This window comes from Lichenostomus cassidix, chromosome 5, assembly GCF_008360975.1.
Source record: "Lichenostomus cassidix isolate B80296 chromosome 5, HeHo_3.0, whole genome shotgun sequence".
Taxonomy (NCBI): Eukaryota; Metazoa; Chordata; class Aves; order Passeriformes; family Meliphagidae; genus Lichenostomus; species Lichenostomus cassidix.
This window is the reverse complement of record NC_139486.1, coordinates 45,790,434-45,801,689: the sequence shown is the minus strand read 5'-3', so window position 1 is coordinate 45,801,689 and position 11,256 is coordinate 45,790,434. Positions and strand designations below refer to the sequence as shown.

The 11,256-nt window shown below is 39.2% G+C and overlaps 1 long non-coding RNA gene across 1 annotated transcript; it reads left to right on the top strand.

Moving 5' to 3' along the window:
- Positions 1-204: 204 nt before the first annotated feature.
- Positions 205-6,518, top strand: LOC146436525 (uncharacterized). The gene is made up of 2 exons (XR_014852695.1): positions 205-1,781; positions 6,382-6,518. It is a non-coding gene; the product is annotated as an uncharacterized LOC146436525 (long non-coding RNA).
- Positions 6,519-11,256: the final 4,738 nt, after the last annotated feature.

The following is an 11,256-nucleotide window of genomic DNA, read 5'->3' as shown; positions in this document are numbered from 1 at the left end:
CACAGAGAATGCACAACAGAACTGCCAAAAGTTCTTCTCTCTGGTGCCAAAACACAAATGAACAACTTCAAGTCAAGTATCTGCAAAACCAAAGACTAGCCTGCTCAAACCATTATCTAGGAGAATAAGAACGATAACAAAAATACAGTTTAGTAGTTGGCTTCCACACAGAAGTATATGCTTAATACTAAGCTGTGCTCTGCAGATAGGTGTCTGGGAGGAAATTTCTTGTGTTCAGTAAGAACAACGTAGAGAACTCTCACTGTATTTTATCTGAGATTAATTCTAAGCTTTCTTTTGAGAGTAGCCATACCACCCATAACCATACAGGTCCCAAATTTGGAATTCTTGTTCAGCCAAAATATCAAGACCTACAAGGTTAAATCCATTTGTTTCTGCAATGACTGCAAAAAAACAAAATCGCACTTTCAACCAGAGAGATCTCCTGGTTCACCTAATGTGGATAGAAGAGTCATTTATTCCTGGTGGGTGTAGTTGTGTACTAAGGAGTTTAAATATACTGAGCTGAGCACCAGCCTGCACGTATGATGAGCATGCCAGTTTACATAGGGCTTCTGCGGGTGTCAGCACATTTTCCAGAACAGAAGAGACAAATATCACTGTATCTGTCACAGGTCCTTGGAAACAACCCTGAACATCAGCACGAGCTTCACTCCTGGCTGACTAAACAGGGAGCAACACACCTGAAAGGGCATGTTCTTACTGAGAGCTATGGTGCAGCAACAGCAGGAAATAAGCAGAGTCTTCAGAAATCCGTGTTGCCACTGCACATGTCCCAGGTTCTTTCCATAATTACATTCATTATGATCAACATATTTTAGTCAGGAAATTTACCTCTATTTTGAACAAAAACACTCTGGACGGTTTAAAACCCAGATTCTGAAGTATATTTTGTCTTCATCTGTAGTAAAACCTTCAATTGAAGTTATGAAATATATTGACCCGATAGTCCCTGTAATTAATTATATCAAACATCTGTGCAATTATCCCATGACTTGTGATTGTTTGCTTGGCTGTTTGAGATCATAGAACCTGCAATATGTGACATCCTGTTGACAAGATCATGCATTTTCATTTCTTGGAAATGTAGTACTTTAAATTCTGAAAACACTCAAATGCTGTTCCAGTGAAACTCAGTCCAAATTAAGTCTTGTTCCAAGTCCCATTTCCCACTTGTTTGGCAGGGATTTGGCTGATGACTCCTGGCTATGCCTCCTAGCAGGGCTACAGGGAGGCAACAAGGCTCTGAAACTGAGGAAAGGCAGTCTCTCTTGAGCTCCTTTTCTGTGCTGGCAAGTAGTGAAGTAGTAATTCAAGGAGCAAAGCTAATGTGAGAATGGAGTGAGGATGCTGAGGCACTTCAGATAAAAGACTCCTTTGGGGCACAGAAGGGGAAAAGGCCATTTTTCTAGTTAGTTGAGTCAGATAATAAGGGAAGAAGATTTTGACCCTTCTCATGATGAATCATGATTAATTATTTGCAAATACCAGTTAAAGAGAAAACTCTGCATTTGTATGAACTTAGTGACCAGTGGTTGTGGTTAGAGGTACTTATTCTGACAATTATTTGTTTCAACAAACAGCTTCCAGATCACTTGTTTGTATCTGCCATCTTTGGGAATTATAGAATATTTGTCTACTTTTATTTCACAGAATTACAGAATCAATTAGATTGGAAAAGACCTCTGAGATCACCACATCCAACCTACTTGTTTGTTTTTCCATATTTGTTCAAGGTGCCAGGAGGGAAGTGGCTTCTGGTGAGTTTAGAAAATAACACCTACCCTATTGTAGAAAAAAATAGAAAAAAAAAAAAAGTTACATTTCTAGCATGATTCTCACATTGGGGAAATGATTGAAAGTGATGGTTTTCACACTATGATGCCATTTGGGGATTATGTAGGATAGTCATGTTTAATGCTGTTTAAGAAGAAAACAGAATTTGCCAGTTCAAGATCCAAAGTGAAAGAAAAGGAGGAGCCCAGCAGAGATTTCCAAGTCAAAGGGTGAACTGCCTAAAAGTGCTCCATATCTTCACTCAGTTAAGGACAGGGATGATGAAGTGTTAGTGTTAGTGTTTCACTTCTGTTTCTTGCTATGGGTAGCAACAAGTAGTGGAAAGGATTGGAAGGAGACCTCTAATCACCCAAACGGTGAGGCAACAAGGAAAACTGCCTTAAGGTACATCGACCCTGCAGATCTCTTGCTGAAGGAGGAAAAAAACCCTGTCTTGTTCTCAAATAAAATGAAGGGGATAAACAAACCTTCGATAAATGCTGTTTTCACATGAAAGCATAGAGACACAATAATAGAAATGCAATTTTTCATGAATGGTGGGATGAAAGTAGGTTTTTTCAGAACTCTTAAGATTTCTGATTTCATCTGCTGTTTGATTATTGACCCTTACCTAGCTGACATAAAAAAGGCAGTGTCCTGGACCAGCTAAATTTGTCTTTTTCTGCCAGGTCAGACCCTCTGGGTTCCCTGTGAAATTTTCCTGAGACATTTGCTGATCTTATTTAATATATCTTTTGATAGCCAGGCTTCCAGAGGTATCTGACCACTGCAGTAGCTCCTCAGCTATCCAGACAACAGAAGTAATTTTTGCAAAGCTGCTGCCTCTGGAACCATTACTGAATTTATACAGAGTGACTTAGAGGAAATCTTATTGCCAATGTTTAATTTGTTTTTATATTGTGTAATAATATAAGACTTAAAAATAAGGTAAAGATATTTATAACATAGATGAGTCCTTTGGGATGACTGAAAAAGCCTCTCTTAGGAAAAAAAAGTTAGGCAAGTCAAACTAGGATCTGAGATAAAGTTCAGTTAAACTTGTGGGTTAGACCTGGTGGAGTAATTATTAACCAGCTCGATTTTTTTTTATAAATGGGCATAAACCCACTGACTTTGATTTACAAGCACATAGCATTAGGTTTGCATTCAGCCTATTCTGTAGAGGGGAATGCTCATTCTATCAGTGTATAGACAATTTTTTAACCAGATACAATGCTTTTGGTTGGATAAGAATCCTTTATCCCAAATTAAGTTTATGTGAACATCTAGCTATAAAAGATCTGTATTTCTAGCAAATGATGTCCCTAAACAGGGGATCACATTGGTCCCTTAAATGAGGTTTCAGAACAGAGGTTGTGCTACACTTCAATTTCCCATTTAAGCTCTCTATTTAAAGCAAGAATTCTAGCTGGGTATCTATTCTTTGTTATCTATCCATGAAAATTCAATTTAAGCTAATGAGAACTGCATCTGTTATTTGTACACCCTTGATAGTTCTCTAGCCTTCTCAAACCATTTTGGTACAAATTCTCCCTAAACCCCTGAAAATCTGACATAAGTTCAAATAAATGGTTGCATCAGATGTCATAGGAAGCCATTGATTGGATACACCTAACTGGAATATTTCTATTCTGTTACCAAAAATGAATAGAGGTAAATACTTGGGTACTGCAAGCCAGCACTCTTCTACTTACTTCAGTGAAGCTCTCTTGATTGAGTTATGAGTGAGGTTCATGTGCTGTAAGAGAGGAGCACATAGCCACTGTCCTACCCTTGAAAAGGGATGTTAAACTGGGATTCTCTGCCCTCCATTGGGACGACTCAGATGTACACCTGAACATTAACACTAAAACCATAATTTGTGTCTTCCAAAAGCCTGAGAAAATCTGGACCTGGATTAAACTCTTTTCTCTTACCTCTGATTACAAACTGGGCTTTGCCTGTTCCATATTTGTGGCAGGGAAAGGTTTATTCTTTTATAGCACCTGGCTCAGGCCATATACCTAGTAAAAATGAAATGTTGGGAATTTAGGGAAGATGGCCCAATACAGAAACAGTGACCTGAGAAAACTGAAGGAGTTGGGGGACCTACAGCCAGTCTTGAGAAAGTTATAGTGGAAGGTGGTAGGAAGTCATGAACATATAAAGAGAAGCTGAATTGCTGTCCTTACATATATTTGTAAGTACAAATATCTTGGTCTCAGACCAAACCTCTGCTCTGCTTGGTATGTAATTATGCGGCAAAATATTTCCACAATGGTCTGCAACCGAAGAACAAAACAACAGACAGCAAAACAGGCACACAAGTAATAGTGTATAGGAAAAAAGTAGAAAGTGTGGAAGCAGGATATAGGGCAACATGCACAGAGTGCAACTCTTTGAGTAAATATTAGCAAAGAATTACTGCAGATATTGATCCAGGTCAAGGAAAGTGAAATCCACTGATCTGTTCAGCCACTACACACCTGTTCTCTTGGAGGCATTCCATGGACTGGAAGGACCAAGTGCAAGACTGAAATGCCAAAACACCCTGCCACAGCCCACTCTGCTGGGCTCACAGCATTGCATAAGGTAATCACTAAAGGAGAACTTCATGAAACTCTGTGCAGGATAAAAATACCCTGCAGGAAAAATGTCTGCTCCCTCTGAACATTTACCTTCAAGATGTTACAGTTAAGGCTGGGACTAGGGCAAGGAGGGAAATGAGCTGCATCTTAAACCTCTGGTCCTTCCAGTTATTTGTGTTCAGTCAGTCACCCACAGCTAATGTTCTTCCTTTTTTTATCTCTGTTATGACAGACCTGAGCTACACAAGATGTACCATTTGTAGAAACAGCTCTTTAGGGGCATGAGAAGGTCCATGAGAACCTCCTTCAAGATGTATCCACTGTGTGGTGGTGCTGATGGCAGAGGCTCTCAGTCACTGCTTACCCTAACAGCCACCATATATTGCTACTTCAGCAGTCAAGGCAACAGAAAGCAGTGTTCAGAGCAGAGAATGTTCTTGATAATGACCTTTGCCAATTTTTTTTTCAGTAATGCTCTTAAGAGAAGATTTGACAGTGCCAGATTTTGACAGATTTAAGAGTGATCTTTGATCATCAATTCCCAACAAGTTTTCTGTATCAAAAAGAGGAGATTTGGAACAGAGAACAATCACATCATAAACACTGTTGGCCTTCTCAATGAAGTCTGGGAAGCTGACCCTAGGCTTCCACGCATTTATGCTGTGTTTTGTGGATGTTAGAAGAGTAGGAAGAGGGTTGGGCTGAGGGGAAGACAGCCAGGAGGTGAGAAGGAGGAAGATAGAAGTGACTGGGTTGGAGCTCACCTGTAACAGCTCCCCAGCTGGGCCAACTTTGGATGTTATGTGTGTACCCAGTGAGGAAGGAAAGCTGCACTAAAAAGCTGCAGCCAAAACCAGAAGAGATATGAAGCCATAGCAACATGGACACCTTATAGATAATTATAATTGGATGAGGTAGAGAGGAAAAAAGTGTCAACTACTTCTCAGGGAACTGGTAAACCATTTTTAACATCTAATAAAACAAAAGCAAACTCATTTACTCTTGCTTCTGACACACTAATATGTGAGCTCATATTCTCTGTCTGGCCAATAAAAATATTACCAGTGTGTGGAAAATTAATGAGTAGTACTTCCCTTTAAAGAGGACATAAAAACAATATTAAAAATGTAGAATACACATATATGAAATCCATAAATGTTATAATAAAGGGCTTCAGATAGGTATATGTATATCAGAAGAAATCCAGCAAGAAGCTCTTAAAAAGGGGGACTTATAAGAAGGAGGAAGAAAAAATTGTCTGGCATTAGCTGAGAAAATATCAGGCAGAAAATTGCCTGGTTTAAAATAAATTAGAGAAACTAATATTTTTTAAAGGAGAAATGCACACTGAGGAAGGAAAGAGGGTAAAAAGAGTAGTAATACAGTTGAATTTGAAATAAATTCCTTTGGGAACAAGCCTAATGGAGGTGATTTGTGAAAGATTATTTTCATGCTAACAGGAAACAGAGAAATACTGAAAGCAAATATATAAAATAATGTTCAGAATTAAAGATAATAGTTACAATTATGATCCTTTTTCCTTTATAGACTTTCAAAATCCCTCATTCCTCCAACCCTTTGACCTGATTAATTTTGAAGTACATAGCTCTTTGAGGTTTGGGATTTTTTTTTACATTCAATGCTGTCATAATTTAGTGCAAGTACATGACAGTGCTGTGAATGCCCACTGATGGTAGCTCTAACTGCAGTACTGTTTTACATTAAAAATGGACTTCACCACCCACTTGGAACTTAAATTTTCCACCTGCTGCTCATTTCATGTGCCTTGTAAGAGCCAAGTTCCTCGGCTTTACTTTTGAGTTGGAACATGGATTGCTCAAGGAAGCTTTTAGTTTGAGAGCATCTCTGAAAGTTCCCTTTATAGGTTCAAAAGAATGAATATTCTTAGCCAACTCCAACTAGAGTTTCCCTCCCCATCAGTGGAATATATTATTCCTGCACTGGGATGTTAATACAAAAACTTACTTCCTTTCAGGCAGGAAACTTCACCATTTTCTGTCTGGGCCGAATACTGAACCAGGAACCTCAAAGGAACCTAAACTCTGTCACTGACTGGAACATCCTGAGGTAATGATTCAACACAATCTTGGCTTCCATGACAGCTTAATAAGGTAGGTGCTATAGGTTATTTTTTAAGTATGATAGAAAAATGTGCACCTCTTTGTTCACCTCTGTGAACACTTTGAAGTAGGAACCATTTAAAAGTAGGAACCTTCCTTCACTTTAAAGTAGGAACCACTGTTGCAAGAAAATTCATACAGTGAGTGGAAAACCACCTTTCCACCAGATATGTAGCAGAGATATGTAAGGGGTGTTAAATTAACATTTTCAGTACATTCTCCTCCCTGACATTTTATATGTTTTTTCTTTTAATTTCGTTTGGAGTTGTGTTTTTTGGAAGTACATTCATATTTGCTTACAAGCCATTTTTATCTTCAAAACTGATTCAGATGAGAAATCTTTTGATTGTGTTATTGCATATTAAACCTAAAAAAAAAGAAAAAGAGAGAGAAGCAGAATTTTTGTTTGCTCTGCATTAATTTGATGTCTTTTGATCTTGTCTCTGTCCTGGTGATGATATTACTCTGAAACCCACAGTAAAATGCTAGGGTGAGAAAGAAGCTTAGCTCTTTGCAATGATTGTGGTCAAATTTGTGTTACACCCTTTGTGATCTGATAACAACAAATTTAACATGCAAACCTTTGCAGAGACATACACATTCAGGCAATTCATTTATTTGCAGACTTGAACAAATATTGACAGAAGCAACTTCATACCTGTGGGTAATGACCCACCACAGTGATGACAGATCACAGACCTAACTAAAGCCTGTGCATGAAAACACTGGATGTAAAAATCTTGGCTCCATTTCTCCAGCAGTATAATGTGTTTTCTTCTTTTGCATTAAAATTGATCAAGACAAAGAAATTACACTGATCTTCCTGGGTCAGGTGTCAGTAGCTGCTTTCTGAATGCTGCTTTTTAATGGTGTTTGCTACAGAATGGTGTAACTTCAGGTGGAGCTATGCTACATGGTCCAGTCAGATTCTAGGTGGGCTGAATGGTGTTCTGGGGATGCCTCTCTCCACTGTCAGAGGAGGAGGACCAAGAAACTCAGTGCTGGATTTAAGACACAATTGAAGTTAAGTACGTTTCACACTGAGTTTTTCACCTCCTTGGATTACATTTTGTCTGGGATGCTACAGGCTAAGTGTGAAAGGTTTTGTTAGATCAACGTAAACCAGAATTCATGTGGAAGTCTACCTGAAAACTGCTTTTTGGAGAATAACCCATCCAGTTTTACAGATATAGTATATAGTAGAGATATACTATAGTTTATAGTAGAGATATACTGCATTGTGGAATTACTATTATTGCATTTTTGCTATTTAGAGGAGTTAAAAAATGTAGCAGTAATATTTTTGAAATAGTAGTAGTCTGAAGATATTTGTAATGTAAATCTTTTGGGTAAAGTCCTTAAAACAGACGTAAGTATAAAAATTCTTAGGTTTCATACCTCTGTCTTCAGTTGGTAGCACTTTGTATACTTGCAGGTTCCTAAATTGCTTATAATACCATCCTGCTTTCAATCTGACTTTTCATTCTAGAGTTCTATCCCCAAAAGAGATGTTGAGTCCGAGATGGACCATATCATCATGGTTCAACAGAGGAAAAGAAAAGGAAACTGTTTGGTATTTTTAGAAGAGAAACTGCCCTCCTACATGTTCACCTCATACTCCTCTCACAGTACATCTTGCGTGCCTGGTTGATGAGGAGCCACAGGCTTTAGTGCATCTGACTTTCCAAAGAATGTGTTTCCTAGGTGTGATGCCGATGTGCAGCTGTGCACACCTCAAAGCAAGGGCCTTCTTGGTATATTCTGATTAATACAAGGGTTGCTACTGGAAGAACTGATTAGGAGCATTATGCCAGGATAAATTTGCTAAAAAGATCTTTCTAGTCACCAGTCAGCTCCAAAAAAGAAACATCTCTGCACCTCTGCCTCTTTCCCCTGTCCAAAAGAAGAAGCTCTCTATCCACTTGCTTTTAGACTCACTTTTGGCTTGCAAAGGACCTTAACATCAAAATCAGCAAGCAAAGGCATTGCAGGTTGATTTTTCTCCCCTGTATATTTTCCCTTCTCTTTTCATCCAGATTTTGGGCGAACATTTCCTCCAGGCAAATGATACCTTTTTCTTTTCCTTTTAAAAATATGGAAGGTATGTGTGATTTTAATACATTTCTTATCATATTCCATATCTTGCTGAAGGAAAGTTAAAATTTTAACTTTAATGATGACAGTGAATCAACTTTTCTACCCTATACATGGTGAATTTGAAGGCTATTGTCCTCCCCATGCCATTGACTCAGGGTTGCTACAGGAAGTCTTGTGAAGGAAAGTCTTCTCTAATCACTTGGCATTTCTGACTTGCTAATCTGATTCCAAAGAAAAATTGTTTATAGGAGTTCCTGGTTCAGATCCTTCTCCTTGATGAAGCTCATGTAAAAGCATGTGCAACAGTAACTGGATGAGCAAGTCAAGCTTGTTGAGTTCAGGTCCAGAAATGCCAACAATTTACTGATTTAGCAGCTCTCAGATGCCAGTTAATAACCACAGAAATAGGAACCCATTCAAAGTTATTGGGTCAGACAATCTGACTTTTTCCTGTACTGGTGCAGAAGCCCAAGTCTGGGTGATGTCCCAACTCAACACATTCCTGGGTCAGTTATTATATTTATTTGAGTTTCCTGGCTACATGAACTGATAAACAGCCTGCACTTTCTCCCCATTTAAGCCTCCCCCACACACACCCCTTTACTTCCCATTGCTACTTACAGGACTTTACTACCCACCCTGTGTCTCTTGCAGCATAGTCTGACCAAGCAGGTGATATGGTGAACGAGGACTGCAACTCAGGCTACTTTTTGTGTGCCCATTCAGCCTCTTCCTGATAGCAAGTAGGGGAGTATCAGCAGTGATAATCTGCACTCAAACATGTCATGCTTGCTTGGGGAAATCATGGGAGTGGCCACATGGCAACCTTCACATGATCAAAAAGAGGAGCTGAACCCACCACACACTGAACGGAATTGTTAGCATTTTCCAGATGTTTTCCTTGTGCCCCAAATAAAGCTTCCAGTTCAGGTTTTAAAAGTCTGTATTCCTGGCAACATATGAAATATATTACAGGAACTGTGGTTACAAAAAAGAAGACAAAATTTTTCTTGAGTTTTCTGGTATATATATATATAAATATATCTATTTTTTTTAAACAACTATATAAAGTCATCTCTGAAGTATTGACTCAACTTGTTCAAGTATTGACTTGGTGAAGTCAGTAATAAGGGCTCATTCTTATTTAGTCCTAAGTAGCAAAGGCATCTCTTTCATAATATTTTTAGGGACTCTGGTGGTGATACACCTGGCCTTGCCCACCAGCAGAAAGCTCCCATCACTCCAGATTCGCAGGGAGGTGGAAAATATTTGGGAGACCAGAAGATTCAATTCTGTATGGCTGGTGTGAGCACTCAGAGCCCATGGGGTCAGTTGGTCAGCTTGTCTGCACCCGTGGCCAGTGGCAAACCAATATTCCTCTATGGTAACATGTACTATACATCAGTTCCTTGGAAAAAGAAAACAAAAATGTGTCCACAGAGGTGGGCCACTTGCATCCTGTTGGCACAGTCCACATTGAAAGTTGTTCCTATTTGGCTCCATTTCCTTGAAGAGACGAGCAGCCGCTGTGCAGGAAGTAAGTGATAGCCACACCACCTAATGCTTAATGTACAAACAAGGAATGAGCTGCATAGCCTTGATAAAGGCAGGCATGATAGTACTGGAGTTGATTCACCTCACCTGCATGACCCCACAACTCAAATGACATCTGCCACAACTGGTGGGGAGGCTGGAGATGTTCTGTAGCTGCGATCTGACCTCCAAAGATACCAATATTGCAGAGGCTTGTGAATGAAAGCTCAAAAACATTCATCTCTTAGGCAGCAGCCCTGCAGATTAAAAAATAAAAGGTATTGTTCTTGTCTGAAAAGAGAGGTATTCCAGTTTTCTACCAAAATACTAAAATATTTCAGTTGCCTTCATTTAATTGTAAAAAAAAATTTTACAACTTTTCCACTGATTATTCTAAAACAATTACCTATGGCATTGTTTATTGATTTTTCCATTTACCACTCATCAAAGACTGGAGCACTCACTTTTATTATTTTATTAGTATAAGAGAAGGGAGAAGGTGTTGCTTGTCATCTTGCTTTTTGAGAATTTTTATCATTTCATTTTACAAGCGTTGTTGATGTAGGTGCAATTTATTTATGTTTGTATGGGATAAATATAAAAGACTGTGGATACTAATGCAGTTCTGTCAGGGGCCACAGAAGGAGTTTCCCAGGCTGTACAAGGAGTGGGCATGTACTTGTGATGAGAATTAAAGCTCAGCAGGTGTGAGCCATTGTTGTACCTGCCCAAGTCTAAGGGCATGTCAAAGCTCATGGAAATTCACTGCTTCATGAACAGAGCAGATATCTCACTCATGAGACATGAGTGACTCTCTGTCATGAGCTCATGGCCCCACTGAACTGATGTTTCTCAGCACTTTGTTGTCTTCTTGCATCTGGAAGCAATGAGGACACCCAGGCACAGCCTAATTTTGGACATCTTTCTTTAGACCACAGAAATAGGATTTAGTTGCCTGAACACAGTGCCAGTGATAAAGCCTTGTGCCCCTTTAAATGCCCCAGGGTACCTGAGGATCATGAACAGAAAATTTCTGTCCTACCTCGACATCCACAGACAATGGCAACTTGCAAAGAACACCGTGTGCCTGTGTTCTTGTA